This window comes from Balaenoptera musculus, chromosome 9, assembly GCF_009873245.2.
Source record: "Balaenoptera musculus isolate JJ_BM4_2016_0621 chromosome 9, mBalMus1.pri.v3, whole genome shotgun sequence".
Lineage (NCBI taxonomy): Eukaryota > Metazoa > Chordata > Mammalia > Artiodactyla > Balaenopteridae > Balaenoptera > Balaenoptera musculus.
This window is the reverse complement of record NC_045793.1, coordinates 77033283-77049521: the sequence shown is the minus strand read 5'-3', so window position 1 is coordinate 77049521 and position 16239 is coordinate 77033283. Positions and strand designations below refer to the sequence as shown.

At 39.1% G+C, this 16239-nt stretch overlaps 1 protein-coding gene across 1 annotated transcript in view; it reads left to right on the top strand.

Annotated features, from left to right (window-relative positions):
• Positions 1-16239, top strand: part of IGF2BP3 (insulin like growth factor 2 mRNA binding protein 3) — a 148698-nt gene that overhangs the window by 26417 nt on the left and 106042 nt on the right. The window lies entirely within an intron of this gene.

Sequence of the window (16239 nt, the reverse complement as noted above, 5' to 3'; positions counted from 1 at the left end):
GTGGGAGCTGAGGGATGACAGAAAAATCACCTTAGATTCTCACTTAGAAATGTAATGTTAAAAGAGACTTTTGTTTCTTTATTCCTTGTTGAAGCGTTGTTGAGTAATTGCCTGTTATGAACCAGGAAATCTGCTAAGCACTGGAGTATACAGTAGTGAATAAGGTAGAAATGACTTGGCTTTCATGGGGCTTGCCCTGTTAAATAGACCTCAGTGGCCACCAAACTTAAGTGTGTGTGAAACCACATTTCCCTGCCCCATCCCCAGAGACTGTGATTTAGGAGGTCTGTATTAGGGCCTGGGCATTTTCATTTTAAGTAAGCCCTCCTGGTGATTCTAATGTAGATGCTCCTTAGACCACCCTTGGAATAACATCTCTTTATTTTTTAATTTTATTGAAGTATAGTTAATTTACAATGTTGTGTTAATTTTTGCTGTACAGCAAAGTGATTCAGTTATACATAAATATATTCTTTTTCATATTTTTCATTATGGTTTATCACAGGATACTGAATATAGTTCCCAGTGCTATACAACGGGACCTTTTTGTTTATCCATCCTATATGTAATAGTTTGCGTCTGCTAATCCCAACCTCCCAACTTTCCCTCCCCCACCCCTTTCCCCCTTAGGAACCACAAGTCTGTTCTCTATATTTGTGAGTCTGTTTTTGATATTTTATTTATTCATTTCTGGCTGCATTGGGTCTTCGTTGCTATGCGTGGGCTTTTCTCTAGTTGCGGCGAGCGGGGGCTATTCTTGGTTGCAGCGCGCGGGCTTCTCATTGCCGCGGCTTCTCTTGTTGCGGAGTGCGGGCTCTAGGTGCGTGGGCTTCAGTAGTTGTGGCACGCGGGCTCAGTAATTGTGGCTCGCGGGCTCTATAGTTCAGGCTCAGTAGTTGTGGCGCACGGGCTTAGTTGCTCCGCGGCATGTGGGATCTTCCTCGACCTGGGCTCGAACCCGTGTCCCCTGCATTGGCCAGCGGATTCTTAACCACTGCACCACCAGGGAAGTTCTGGGAGCGCAGTCTTAACCACCGGACCACCAGGGAAGTCCCCGGTGCAATGAGTATTGAAAGCTATATATACCTCTGAAAGTACACCCACTATCAAGATGTGGAATATTTCTATCCTTGACGTAATATATATATATATATATATATATATATATATATATATATGTTTTGCAGGGGTACTTGTTTTTTTTCCCTTTGAGCTTATCCCTTTTACCTGGACATTTGGGTTCTTCCCAGTTTTACCTGTTTACAAACTTATAGCTAAGTTTTTGAGTCTGTTGCAGCTTTATCTGGAGAGAGACTGTAAGGAGGAGAATGCTTGAGAGGCTGCATTTCTAGTCTGAGGATTTGATAAGAGACTGCCGAGTCAGTCATGAGGCAGGGTTATGCCAGTTGACGCTTATCACCAAATCTGAAATGCATCATTTGCCCTGGTATTCATCTACATGGAGTATTCTGCTTTAAAAAAAAAATTGAGGTTGACCTTTTAAGGAGCTAATTCTTAACTGTATAAAACAAGCAAGGATAGATATAATTACAGTATTGAATATTGCAATTAGTACAAGTAATTGTATTGAATTTGGCCAGGTTGAACTTCCTCTTTGGGCATAGTTTGTGTTGGTTGGGCACAGCTAAGAATGAAAATCTGCAGCCGGTTCAGAGTGCCTGCAAGTGACAGGTTGAAGAGGCCAGGCCATACTGCTCTGAGTCCAGAGGCTTGTCTTTTTATTTGAAAATGACCAGTACACATATGGACCATGTGTCCCAGCTCTTCGTGTAAGAGATCAAGGCTAAGAGGAAAATGTTAGAAGTTAAGTTAGACTTGGTTTTCTCTTCCTGTCTTCAGCTGGTATTAGCTGTGTTAGATGATGATCCAAGCCTCAGCTTCTTTATATCTGTGAAGTGGGAAAGTGGTGATTCTTTTGATTTGTATAAGTGATAGTAGAAAGAAAGAAAGAGACACAGCAACAGTCAGCTCTACCCACCACCAGAGCCTCCCATCAAGCCTCTTAGATAGCCTCAACCACCAGAGGGCAGACAACAGAAGCAAGAAAAACTACAATCCTGCAGCCTGTGGACCAAAAACCACAGTTACAGAAAGATAGAGAAGATGAAAAGGCAGAGGGCTATGTACCAGATGAAGGAACAAGAAAAAACCCCAGAAAAACAACTAAATGAAGTGGAGATAGGCAACCTTCCAGAAAAAGAATTCAGAATAATGATAGTGAAGATGATCCAGGACCTCGGAATAAGAATGGAGGCAAAGATTGAGAAGATGCAAGAAATGATTAACAAAGACCTAGAAGAATTAAAGAACAAACAAACAGAGATGACCAATACAATAACTGGAATGAAAACTACACTAGAAGGAATCAATAGCAGAATAACTGAGGCAGAAGAATGGATAAGTGACCTGGAAGACAGAATGGTGGAATTCACTGCTGCGGAACAGACTAAAGAAAAAAGAATGAAAAGAAATGAAGACAGCCTAAGAGACCTCTGGGACAACATTAAACGCAACAACATTCGCATTATAGGGGTCCCAGAAGGAGAAGAGAGAGAGAAAGGACCAGAGAAAATATTTGAAGAGATTATAGTCGAAAACTTCCCTAACATGGGAAAGGAAATAGCCACCCAAGTCCAGGAAGCACAGAGAGTCCCATACAGAATAAACCCAAGGAGAAACACGCCGAGACACATAGTAATCAAAGTGGCAAAAATTAAAGACAAAGAAAAATTATTGAAAGCAGCAAGGGAAAAACGACAAATAACATACAAGGGAACTCCCATAAGGTTAACAGCTGATTTCTCAGCAGAAACTCTGCAAGCCAGAAGGGAGTGGCATGATATACTTAAAGTGATGAAAGGGAAGAACCTACAACCAAGATTACTCTACCCAGCAAGGATCTCATTTAGATTTGATGGAGAAATCAAAAGCTTTACAGACAAGCAAAAGCTAAGAGAATTCAGCACCAGCACACCAGCTCTACAACAAATGCTAAAGGAAATTCTCTAAGTGGGAAACACAAGAGAAGAAAAGGACCTACAAAAACAAACCCAAAACAATTAAGAAAATGGTCATAGGAACATACATATCGATAATTACCTTAAACGTGAATGGATTAAATGCCCCAACCAAAAGACATAGACTGGCTGAATGGATACAAAAACAAGACCCATATATATGCTGTCTACAAGAGACCCACTTCACACCTAGGGACACATACAGACTGAAAGTGAGGGGATGGAAAAAGATATTCCATGCAAATGGAAATCAAAAGAAAGCTGGAGTAGCTATACTCATATCAGATAAAATAGACTTTAAAATAAAGAATGTTACAAGAGACAAGGAAGGACACTACATATTGACCCAGGGATCAATCCAAGAAGAAGATATAACAATTATAAATATATATGCACCCAACATAGGAGCACCTCAATACATAAGGCAACTGCTAACAGCTATAAAAGAGGAAATCGGCAGTAACACAATAATAGTGGGGGACTTTAACACTTCACTTACACCAATGGACAGATCGTCCAAAATGAAAATAAATAAGGAAACAGAAGCTTTAAATGACACAATGGACCAGATAGATTTAATTGATATTTATAGGACATTCCATCCAAAAACAGCAGATTACACGTTCTTCTCAAGTGCGCACGGAACATTCTCCAGGATAGATCACATCTTGGGTCACAAATCAAGCCTCAGTAAATTTAAGAAAATTGAAATCATATCAAGCATCTTTTCTGACCACAACGCTATGAGATTAGAAATGAATTACAGGGAAAAAAACGGAAAAAGGACAAACACATGGAGGCTACACAATGCGTTACTAAATAACCAAGAGATCACTGAAGAAATCAAACAGGAAATAAAAAAATACCTAGAGACAAATGACAATGAAAACACGACGACCCAAAACCTATGGGATGCAGCAAAAGCGGTTCTAAGAGGGAAGTTTATAGCTATACAAGCCTACCTAAAGAAACAAGAAAAAGCTCAAGTAAACAATCTAACCTTACACCTAAAGAAACTAGAGAAAGAAGAAAAAACAAAACCCAAAGTTAGCAGAAGGAAAGAAATCATAAAGATCAGAGCAGAAATAAATGAAATAGAAACAAAGAAAACAATAGCAAAGATCAATAAAACTAAAAGTTGGTTCTTTGAGAAGATAAACAAAATTGATAAGCCATTAGCCAGACTCATCAAGAAAAAGAGGGAGAGGACTCAAATCAATAAAATCAGAAATGAAAAAGGAGAAGTTACAACAGACACCGCAGAAATACAAAGCATCCTAAGAGACTACTACAAGCAACTTTATGCCAATAAAATGGACAACCTGGAAGAAATGGACAAATTCTTAGAAAGGTATAACCTTCCAAGACTGAATCAGGCAGAAACAGAAAATATGAACAGACCAATCACAAGTAATGAAATTGAAACTGTGATTAAAAATCTTTCAACAAACAGAAGTCCAGGACCAGATGGCTTCACAGGTGAATTCTATCAAACATTTAGAGAAGAGCTAACACCCATCCTTCTCAAACTCTTCCAAAAAATTGCAGAGGAAGGAACACTCCCAAACTCATTCTATGAGGCCACCATCACCCTGATACCAAAACCAGACAAAGACACTACAAAAAAAGAAAATTACAGACCAATATCACTGATGAATATAGATGCAAAAATCCTCAACAAAATACTAGCAAACAGAATCCAACAACACATTAAAAGGATCATACACCACGATCAAGTGGGATTTATCCCAGGGATGCAAGGATTCTTCAATATATGCAAATCAATCAATGTGATACACCATATTAACAAATTGAAGAATAAAAACCATATGATCATCTCAATAGATGCAGAAAAAGCTTTTGACAAAATTCAACACCCATTTCTGATAAAAACTCTCCAGAAAGTGGTCATAGAGGGAACCTACCTCAACATAATAAAGGCCATATATGACAAACCCACAGCAAACATCATTCTCAATGGTGAAAAACTGAAAGCATTTCCTCTAAGATCAGGAACGAGACAAGGATGTCCACTCTCACCACTATTATTCAACATAGTTCTGGAAGTCCTAGCCACGGCAATCAGAGAAGAAAAAGAAATAAAAGGAATACAAATTGGAAAAGAAGAAGTAAAACTGTCACTGTTTGCGGATGACATGATACTATACATAGAGAATCCTAAAACTGCCACCAGAAAACTGCTAGAGCTAATTAATGAATATGGTAAAGTTGCAGGATACAAAATTAATGCACAGAAATCTCTTGCATTCCTATACACTAATGATGAAAAATCTGAAAGAGAAATTAGGGAAACACTCCCATTTACCATTGCAACAAAAAGAATAAAATACCTAGGAATAAACCTACCTAGGGAGACAAAAGACCTGTATGCAGAAAACTATAAGACACTGATGAAAGAAATTAAAGATGATACCAACAGATGGAGAGATATACCATGTTCTTGGATTGGAAGAATCAACATTGTGAAAATGAGTATACTACCCAACGCAATCTACAGATTCAGTGCAATCCCTATCAAATTACCAATGGCATTTTTTACGGAGCTAGAACAAATCATCTTAAAATTCGTATGGAGACACAAAAGACCCCGAATAGCCAAAGCAGTCTTGAGGCAAAAAAATGGAGCTGGAGGAATCAGACTCCCTGACTTCAGACTCTACTACAAAGCTACAGTAATCAAGACAATATGGTACTGGCACAAAAACAGAAACATAGATCAATGGAACAAGATAGAAAGCCCAGAGATTAACCCACGCACCTATGGTCAACTAATCTATGACAAAGGAGGCAAAGATATACAATGGAGAAAAGACAGTCTCTTCAATAAGTGGTGCTGGGAAAACTGGACAGCTACATGTAAAAGAATGAAATTAGAATACTCCCTAACACCATACACAAAAATAAACTCAAAATGGATTAGAGACCTAAATATAAGACTGGACACTATAAAACTCTTAGAGGAAAACATAGGAAGAACACTCTTTGACATAAATCACAACAAGATCTTTTTTGATCCACCTCCTAGAGTAATGGAAATAAAAACAAAAATAAACAAGTGGGACCTAATGAAACTTCAAAGCTTTTGCACAGCAAAGGAAACCATAAACAAGACGAAAAGACAACCCTCAGAATGGGAGAAAATATTTGCAAATGAATCAATGGACAAAGGATTAATCTGCAAAATATATAAACAGCTCATTCAGCTCAATATCAAAGAAACAAACACCCCAATCCAAAAATGGGCAGAAGACCTAAATAGACATTTCTCCAAAGAAGACATACAGACGGCCACGAAGCACATGAAAAGATGCTCAACATCACTAATTATTAGAGAAATGCAAATCAAAACTACAATGAGGTATCACCTCACTCCTGTTAGAATGGGCATCATCAGAAAATCTACAAACAACAAATGCTGGAGAGGGTGTGGAGAAAAGGGAACCCTCTTGCACTGTTGGTGGGAATGTAAATTGATACAGCCACTATGGAGAAACAATATGGAGGTTCCTTAAAAAACTAAAAATAGAATTACCATATGACCCAGCAATCCCACTACTGGGCATATACCCAGAGAAAACCGTAATTCAAAAAGACACATGCACCTGAATGTTCATTGCAGCACTATTTACAATAGCCAGGTCATGGAAGCAACCTAAATGCCCATCAACAGACGAATGGATAAAGAACTTTTGGTACATATATACAATGGAATATTACTCAGCCTTAAAAAGGAACGAAATTGAGTCATTTGTTGAGACGTGGATGGATCTAGAGACTGTCATACAGAGTGAAGTAAGTCAGAAAGAGAAAAACAAATATCGTATATTAATGCATGTATGTGGAACCTAGAAAAATGGTACAGATGAGCCAGTTTGCAGGGCAGAAGTTGAGACACAGATGTAGAGAATGGACATATGGACACCAAGGGGGGAAAACTGCGGTGAGGTGGGGATGGTGGTGTGCTGAATTGGGCAATTGGGATTGACATGTGTACACTGATGTGTATAAAATTGATGCCTAATAAGAACCTGCAGTATAAAAAAACAAACAAAACAACTAATACTAAACTTTCATTGGGTTATTTGTATGGAAATATGTTAATATAAATGTTTCAGACGTTACATGAAATTTCTAAAAATCTTATATTTGTATTTGTATGGAAATATGTATGGAAATATGTTAATATAAATGTTTCAGACATTACATGAAATTTCTAAAAATCTTAAAAAAAAAAAGAAAGAAAGAAAGAAAGGAGAGATGGCCTTTTGGGAGAAACAAGAGAAAGAAAATGAACATTTAGGACTTACAGGTGGTTTGGATGGAAGGTTGCAAGTCTAAACACTTGTATGTCTTGCACTACGACTTAGCATGAAATGACTAGCTTTAAGGGCCTAGGTGCCAGTGTATGCAATTTTCATAATATCTTGAGGCAGTTGAATTAGCTGAGTTTCCAGCATAGTTGGCTTTCTTGGTATTCATATGTAACCTTGTCCATTTAATGTCAATATTGAGTTTTAGTATGTGAATTGATTGTATGGTTTAAAGCTGTGGAGCAAAGTGAAAATTTTGCTTGAGATTGGCATATCTTTGACCTTTGGGTTTAACACGCAACCTGTAATTTTTCTGAAGTTTTTTGGATAATGGTTACGTTATTGTTTGGATTATAAGTGAAATCAGTTAGATGGAATATAGTTAGGAGGATAGACTGTGGAGCCAGAATGCCAAGAGCTGGATTCTGACCCTGCCACTCATTAGCAGGGTGTGTTTGGGCAAGATAAACTTGTGCTTTTGTCTTCGAATCTATAAAATGCTGACTGGGAGGGTTACATGAAATAACAGACATTGTCTTAGGCAGTGTGGGCTGCTGTAATAAAATCCCATAGACTGGATGGCTTAACAGATGTTTATTTCTCACAGTTCTGGAGGCTGGGAAGTCCAAGGTCAAGGTGCACGCAGATTCTTTGGGTTCTTACTGAGGGCCCCGTTCTTGGCTTATATAGACAGATGCCTTCTTGCTGTGAGGTCACATAATCTTTCCTCAGTGTGTGCAGTGAACAGAGCCCTGGTCTCTCTTCTTAGAAAAACAGTAATCCCATTATTGGGGCTCCATGCTTATGTCCTCACATTAGCCTAAACACTTCCCAAAGTCCCCATCTCCTAACAGCATCACACTGGGGGATAGGGCTGCAACATATGATTTTTTTTGGGGGGGAGGACATAAACATTCAGTCCATAACAGACATAAAGCATTTTCTTGTTTATATTCTTATTTATACCTGGTGTCAAGCTTTAATGTGGAAAAAAGATGTAAATATCAAAGACTTTTGGCAAAAACTTAGTAATCTAAAATTTGAATTGAAAATAACAGTTGGCCCTCTGTATCCATGGGTTCTGCATCCGTGGATTCAACCCACTGTGGATGAAAAATAATTGGGGGAAAAAAATCCAGAAAGTTCCATAGGGCAAAACTTGAATTTGCCTTTTGGGGGCAACTATTTACATCTCATTTATATTGTATTTACACCTATTTACATAGCATTTACATTGCATTAGGTATTATAAGTAATCTAGAGATGATTTAAAGTATATGGATACTACCCATTTTATATAAGGCACTTGAGCATCCGTGGATTTTGGTATCTGAGGGGCTTCTGGAACTAATCCCCTGTGAATTTGGAAGGATGACTGTAATCACCATGGACACATGGTTTATTTCTCTTTCAAACAAAATGGGTATTGTCTAGCTCTGGCCTAGGAGTGATAACCAGCCCAATAACAGTGAGCACGCAGGTTGTGTCTCTTGTGTCTCGTTGTATTATTTCTGACTAAAAGGAACCAGTGCTCCATGTAGATGAAACTGGTTGCAGATGGGGGCAGGAAGTGTACAAGTTGAACCTGGATTATCATAACAGAAAGCAAAAAAGCTCTCAAAGATTGCTGGAGTCATTTCAAAAGATACAGGATCAGTGTGAAGAGGCCTCCACTGATTAGCCAAAGCTGGGGCAATTTGAGCATCAAAAGGAATTAATGCAGCGGGTTGATACACACCAAGTATTTGTGAATCCATAATGTTACTGAAAAAAAAAAAAAAGCATTTGGTCATCTTTGGACAATGCCAGGGGACCAACTCATTCTGAAAAGTTTGAAATAATGATGTCTTTGAACTCCTGAAAGAAGACATTGAAATGAGGATTTTCATGAAACTGGTTTATTTTGGAGATGGTTTCAAGAAGCAAGAGTGAGGGAATGGGGAGAGTGAAATGGGGGGGTTAGGACAAGCCAATGAAGGGCACTTTATTGAGGTTGCCATAAGGAAATAGGACCTTTGAGAAATGTACAGAATGCTTCCCAGGTGGAAGACTGAGGCATTTATCTACTGGCTCCCAACGTTCTCCTCTGTAAATTACAGATTGTCTTGAGGGTTTCATCTCTCTTCTGTTTCTGGGCTGTTCTTTTTTTTTTAATTCTCCCTTTTGACAAAGGGTGTTTATTTATTTATTTATTTATTTTAACATCTTTATTGGAGTATAATTGCTTTACAATAGTGTGTTAGTTTCTGCTTTATAACAAACTGAATCAGCTATACATATACGTATATCCCCATATCTCCTCCCTCTTGCATCTCCCTCCCACCCTCCCTATCCCACCCCTCTAGGTGGTCACAAAGCACCGAGCTGATCTCCCTGTGCTATGCAGCTGCTTCCCACTAGCTATCTATTGTACATTTGGTAGTGTATATATGTCCATGCCACTCTCTCACTTCTTCCCAGCTTACCCTTCCCCCTCGTGTCCTCAAGTCCATTCTCTATGTCTGCGTCTTTATTCCTGTCCTACCCCTAGGTTCTTCAGAACCTTTTTTCTTTTTTTTTAAGATTCCATATATATGTGTTAGCATATGGTATTTGCTTTTCTCTTTCTGACTTATTTCACTCTGTATGACAGCCTCTAGGTCCATCCACCTCACTACAAATAACTCAGTTTCGTTTCTTTTTATGGCTGGGTAATATTCCATTGTATATACGTGCCACATCTTCTTTATCCATTCATCTATAGATGGACATTTAGGTTGCTTCCATGTCCTGGCTATTGTAAATAGTGCTGCAATGAACATTGTGGTACATGACTCTTTTTTTTTTTTTTTTTTATTAGTCATCAATTTTATACACATCACTTTATACATGTCAATCCCAATCGCCCAATTCAGCACACCACCATCCCCACCCCACCGCAGTTTTCCCCCCTTGGTGTCCATACGTCCGTTCTCCACATCCATGTCTCAACCTCTGCCCTGCAACCCGGTTCATCTGTACCATCCTTCTAGGTTCCACATACATGCGTTAATATACGATACTTGTTTTTCTCTTTCTGACTTACTTCACTCTGTATGACAGTCTCTAGATCCATCCACGTCTCAACAAATGACTCAGTTTCGTTCCTTTTTATGGCTGGGTAATATTCCATTGTATATACGTGCCACATCTTCTTTATCCATTCATCTGTCGATGGACATTTAGGTTGCTTCCATGTCCTGGCTATTGTAAATAGAGCTGCAGTGAACATTGTGGTACATGACTCTTTTTAAATTATGGTTTTCTCAGGGTATATGCCCAGTAGTGGGATTGCTGGGTTGTATGGTAGTTCTATTTTTAGTTTTTTAAGGAACCTCCATAGTGGCTGTATCAATTTACATTCTTCTGGGCTATTCTTGAATTCTGCTGAGGCTTTGGTGAAAAACCTGAGGTGAAATAGAGATGCCTAAGGGTGTGCTTAGGGGTGGAAGGAGGCGGGACAACTTCACTGTGCTTGGGACTGTCTCCCACAGCTGTGAATGAAATCAGAGGTGAGCAAGGGGATGTGATAAGCAGCACAAAACCAACTGCAGAAGGGAAAGAATCAAATACTTATCCTGCCTTTACTATACTTACTGCGTTCAGCGTATCCAAATATGTGATAAAGGAAAGTTGTTCTTTATGGAAGAACTCCAGCTAAATTAAAAAATACGGGGCTTTCCTGGGGGCTCAGTGGTTAAGAATCCGCCTGCCAATGCAGCAGACACGGATTCAAGCCCTGGTCCGGGAAGATCCCACGTGCCGCAGAGCAACTAAGCCTGTGCGCCACAACTACTGAGCCTGTGCTCTAGAGCCCACGAGCCACAAATACTGAGCCCTTGTGCCGCAACTACTGAGCCCTTGTGCCACAACTACTGAAGCCTGCACGCCTAGAGCCCATGCTCCACAACAAGAAAAGCCACAGCAATGAGAAGCCTGCGCACCGCAACGAACAACAGCCCCCATTCACTGCAACTAGAGAAAGCTCACTCAGCAGCGAAGACCCAACGCAGCCATAAACAAACAAATAAATTCACTAAAAAAATGGAAGGCATGATACAATGAGAAAATACATTTTCAACCTTTATGAAACAGTGGATTTAGGCAATGATCATTAGTGACTGCAACATCACAGGAAGACAACCAGGGATAATGTATCTTTTCATGGAAGTATAAAACCTCCCCGTGATAGTTTATTGTCTCTCCCTAAACAACAGCAAAAAACAAGTCAAATTTTCAGATCTAATTACCACTTTTATAGGAGTCAGAGTAACATATTAAACACCACCATGGGAGTGTAAGTAGCAAAATCCAGGCAGTGAGAAACCAGGAGACAAATGACAGGTTTGGGATTTTTTTATTCTCTGAATAAGTTGTAAGGATAGAAAGGGAAACATGTAGTAGCTTATGAGGCTAGAGTCATACTGAAGCATGTGCAGTGTATGGCTCTTTTTTGATACTGATTAAACAAACTTAAAAAAAAACAATTTTTTTAAAATGGGGAAATGTAAACTGACTAGATGTTCAGTATGAAGTTTTTATCCATTTTTAAGGACAGATAATAGTATTTTGTCTACTTAAAGAGTTGTTTAAAAGAAGATGCTAATATAAAAGGCATGAGAATGACAAAAATTGGGGGTGATGGTTACTTTCTAGGAGGCAGGCATTAGGGTGAGGGAAGAGCATGGTAGCTTCAATTGTCTTGTTCTGATTTGGTGAGGTGGGTTCATATATGTCTTATGCTTTGTAATGTAAAGATATTACACATCATTGTATATCAAATTCAACATAGCAAACAATTATTTAAAATGACACAAAGAGGATGCAGTGGGGAAAACCCAGAATGAGTAATTGCACAGGATTTATTACCTGGACCTCCAAATAAATAGCAAGAAAACAGAGTGAAGGGGAACTCTTATATCCAAGAGACCTAAGAGATGTTGACTCTACACGTGTGGGCATATTGTTGGGATCTTGATATGAACAGACCAACTGTAAAAAGATAGTTATTAAGCAATTGGAAATAAACAGAGTGTGGGTATTTGTTCTCAAGGAATTTTTGTTAATCACTTTTAGAAGCAATAATGGTGATATAGTTAATTTTAAACAAAAAAGGTCCTTTTGTCAGTATTTACAGATGTACTGTAGTATGACAGGCCATGTAAGTGGGACTTGTTGGTACAGGTGTGAGTGTAGATAAACAAGATCAGGTGATCATACTTGGTAACTGATACAGGCATATGGAGGTTGATATGATTTTTCTGGTTTGGTGTCAATTTGAAAACTTCCATAAAATCAATTTAAATCAGTTCCATTTATTACTAAAATTTTTGAAGATGCCCTTAGGAGTTTACATGAGCTTTATTGGTTTTTTATCCTGTAATTAAACCAGCTTTTAATAAATAACGAGGGACTTCCCTGATGGCACAGTGGTTAAGAATCCGCCTGCCAGTGCTGGGGACACGGGTTCAATCCCTGGTTTGGGAGGATCCTACATGCCTCGGAGCAACTAAGCTGGTGTGCCATGACTACTCAGCCTGTGCTCTAAAGCCCACGAGCCACAACTACTGAGCCCGCAAGCCACAATTACTGAGCCCGAGTGCTGCTTCTACTGAAGCCCATGCGCCTAGAGCCCGTGCTCCGTAACAAGAGAAGCCACTGCAATGAGAAGCCCACGCACCACAAGGAAGAGTAACCCCCTCTCGCCGCACCTAGAGAAAGCCTGTGCACAGCAACGAAGACCCAGTGCAGCAGCCCCCCCCCCCCAAAAAAAAGGGCTTCCCTGGTGGCGCAGTGGTTGAGAATCTGCCTGCCAATGCAGGGGACACGGGTTCGAGCCCTGGTCTGGGAAGATCCCACATGCCGCGGAGCGACTAGGCCCGTGAGCCACAATTGCAGAGCCTGCACGTCTGGAGCCTGTGCTCCGCAACAAGAGAGACCGCGATAGTGAAAGGCCCGTGCACCGCGATGAAGAGTGGCCCCCACTTGCCACAACTAGAGGAAGCCCTCGCACAGAAACGAAGGCCCAACACAGCCATAAAAAAAAAAAAAAAAAAAAAAAGTACTGAATTTTATTGCAACTATTTCAAGCACAGTAAGCATTTTTTAAAGGTTAAATGAGAGCTTAAACTTTACCTCATCTTTCCCTGTTGGGGGAAAACCCTTAAATTCTATATGATTAACTTATAAGTAGATTGTGTGGAAGTTTTAAAATAGCACAAGAGATTAAATCGGTATTTTCCTGTTTTTGTTCTCAAACTTCAGTGTGGCTATTGTTCTTCGCACTCCCCCATGAGCTGTAATAAAATCATGTTAGTTTCTGGATGATGGATCCATGAGTCTTGTGTTTTTTTTCCCCCCTCTATGTTATAACAAATGTTAATTTAACTATCAATTGAGTGCTTCTCAGGTGCCAAACACTGTTCCAGACTCTGAATGCAACAGTGAACAAGACAGCCTAACGAGTCCCTGCTGTTACAGGGTGTGATCCTTGTTAATTTGTTACTACGTAACAAATCCTTGTTACTACCTAAGTGTGTTTTAGGAGGAGGTGAAACACAACTTACTTTGCTGATAGTTAAATTGAACTCTAATGAGTGGGTAATCAAACTGGAAAACAGTATCCGTTTTCTTGACTCCTAAGTATTTAGCATCAAACCCAAATATAACCTATTTCTAAAAGCTCAGATGGGAGATGGGCGCTAAGAAAACAGGTGATAGTGTTTTTTTTTTAATTAATTAATTTATTTTTGGCTGTGTTGGGTCTTCGTTGCTGCATGCGGGCTTTCTCTAGTTGTGGCGAGCAGGGGCTACTCTTCATTGCAGTGCGCGGGCTTCTCATTGCGGTGGCTTCTCTTGTTGCTGAAGAAGGGCTCTAGGGGCTCGGGCTTCAGAGTTGTGGTGCATGGGCTTAGTTGCTCCGAGGCATGTGAGATCTTCCTGGACCAAGGATCAAACCCGTGTCCCCTGAATTGGCAGGCGGATTCTTAACTGCTGCGCCATCAGGGAAGTCCAGGTGTTAGAGTTTTAACTGTGTATAGCCAACTTGATTAGTACAGCTGAGTGGGGTCGTTTTTCTCAAGTACCTTCCGGGTCAGAGGTTTGTGTTTATGTACTAGATGAGAATTCATGCCTTTGCTTGGACTTTTTTAATGCTGGGCCTTTTGGCTCTTGTAGTGATGAGTGGACCATGGGGTGAGGAGCTAGAGGTGAAACTGCAGAGTTTAAGATTAGTTACTGGGTAAGTGGGAAAGAACACTGCTAGATGTCAAAACACTAACTGTATGAAAATAATCCTGCTATTTGTCTAAAATGAAACACGAGAGAATCAGATAATGGAAAAGGGACAGCCATTTAAGGGAAATAATTATTCTGGAGTAACTTCTAATAAGTAAATGGGTATCGGATGTACATTTTGAAGAATGTGTGGGGAAAACATGGCTAATGGATTACTTCTAATGTGCAAAAAATAGTATCCTATTTAAAGAAGTTCTTGGGAACCCTGTGAAGTAGGTATTTGTTGTTTTAATAATGAACAATTACCTGCTAGGTGACCATAACTCTCTTTGTACACTTCTGTGTGTGCTTTTGGGAAAATTTTTTGGTAATATATATACCCAGAAAAATGAGTCCAGTAGAGATGAATACTTAGTTTCTTAACATTGTGCTGTAATTTATTACTGTGTCAGATGCTTGATTAAGACAGATTAGTACTTGGAATGTATAGTAAATAATTCTTACTTCCTTGGTTACCCAGGGTAAGTATTTACACAGTGTGAGTAACTTTTCTGCTAGCTAAAGCAATACATGGCAGATTTGAAGTCTATGTTTTAGGAATGTTTTTATTAGGGTACATTTTTTAAGGCTTTTATAGAAAAATATAAAACTTACACAAAAGCAGAGATACAGTACACATCCTGCAGCTTTAACAATTATTAGCACATGAGGTTTTTTTTTTAGCACATGAGTTATTTTTGAAACAAATCCCAGAATAACATGTGTAAATTCTAAGACTATGTGGTGTTTGAAAATTTTTTATTAAATTGGCATTCTGTCACTATCTCTTTGATATATTGCCCTTGGTGATTGTGCTTTGTTTCACTGTCTCATAAAAATAATGTAAAAATGATTTTTCCTTCATCATCTATTTTATCATTATAAACAGGATGTACCTGAGTTTGTTAATCTACATGTTCTTTAGAGTTCCATAAGGGATAGGCAGTGTCTGTGGCATTTATTTGTTCTTAAGCTTTGGGGTGAATGGGAGGAGACAAAGGAGTAGGCTGTGAATGTAGTCCCAGCTGGTGTTTTGCTGTGGTACTTAAAAGTGGATCGTTTGACCCAGAAAAGGAAATTAACTATAGATCTAGAAGTTAAAAAATTATTTCACTTGAGATGTCATGCCCAATTGCTGGTCTCTCTCTTTTTTTAAAATAGCTAGTTGACTGTAAATTCCTTTCCCTCTAAGAGTGTGACTGGTATGTGGTATCCCTAGTACAGTCTCACATAATTCATGTTCCTTCCTTCCTTCCTTCTACCCTCCCTCTCTTCTTCTGCTCTCTCCCTCTGATAGTATTGAGGAGGGGGTAGAAGAAGAGGGATGTATATTACAATAGATTTTATTATTATATAAAATACATATTGTGTTTTATATACATAGCATATGTATAGGTATATGTGTAGGCATTCGAACTAAGGTAGGGGATTTTTAATGTTTTTTGTGCCATGGACTCCTTTGGCAGCCTGAAAAGTATGGACCTCTTAAGGTATTTTTAAGTGCATAAAATAAAACACATGGGATTATAAAGGAAATTATTTTGAAATACAGTTAGAATAATGTTAAAGCTCGTAGT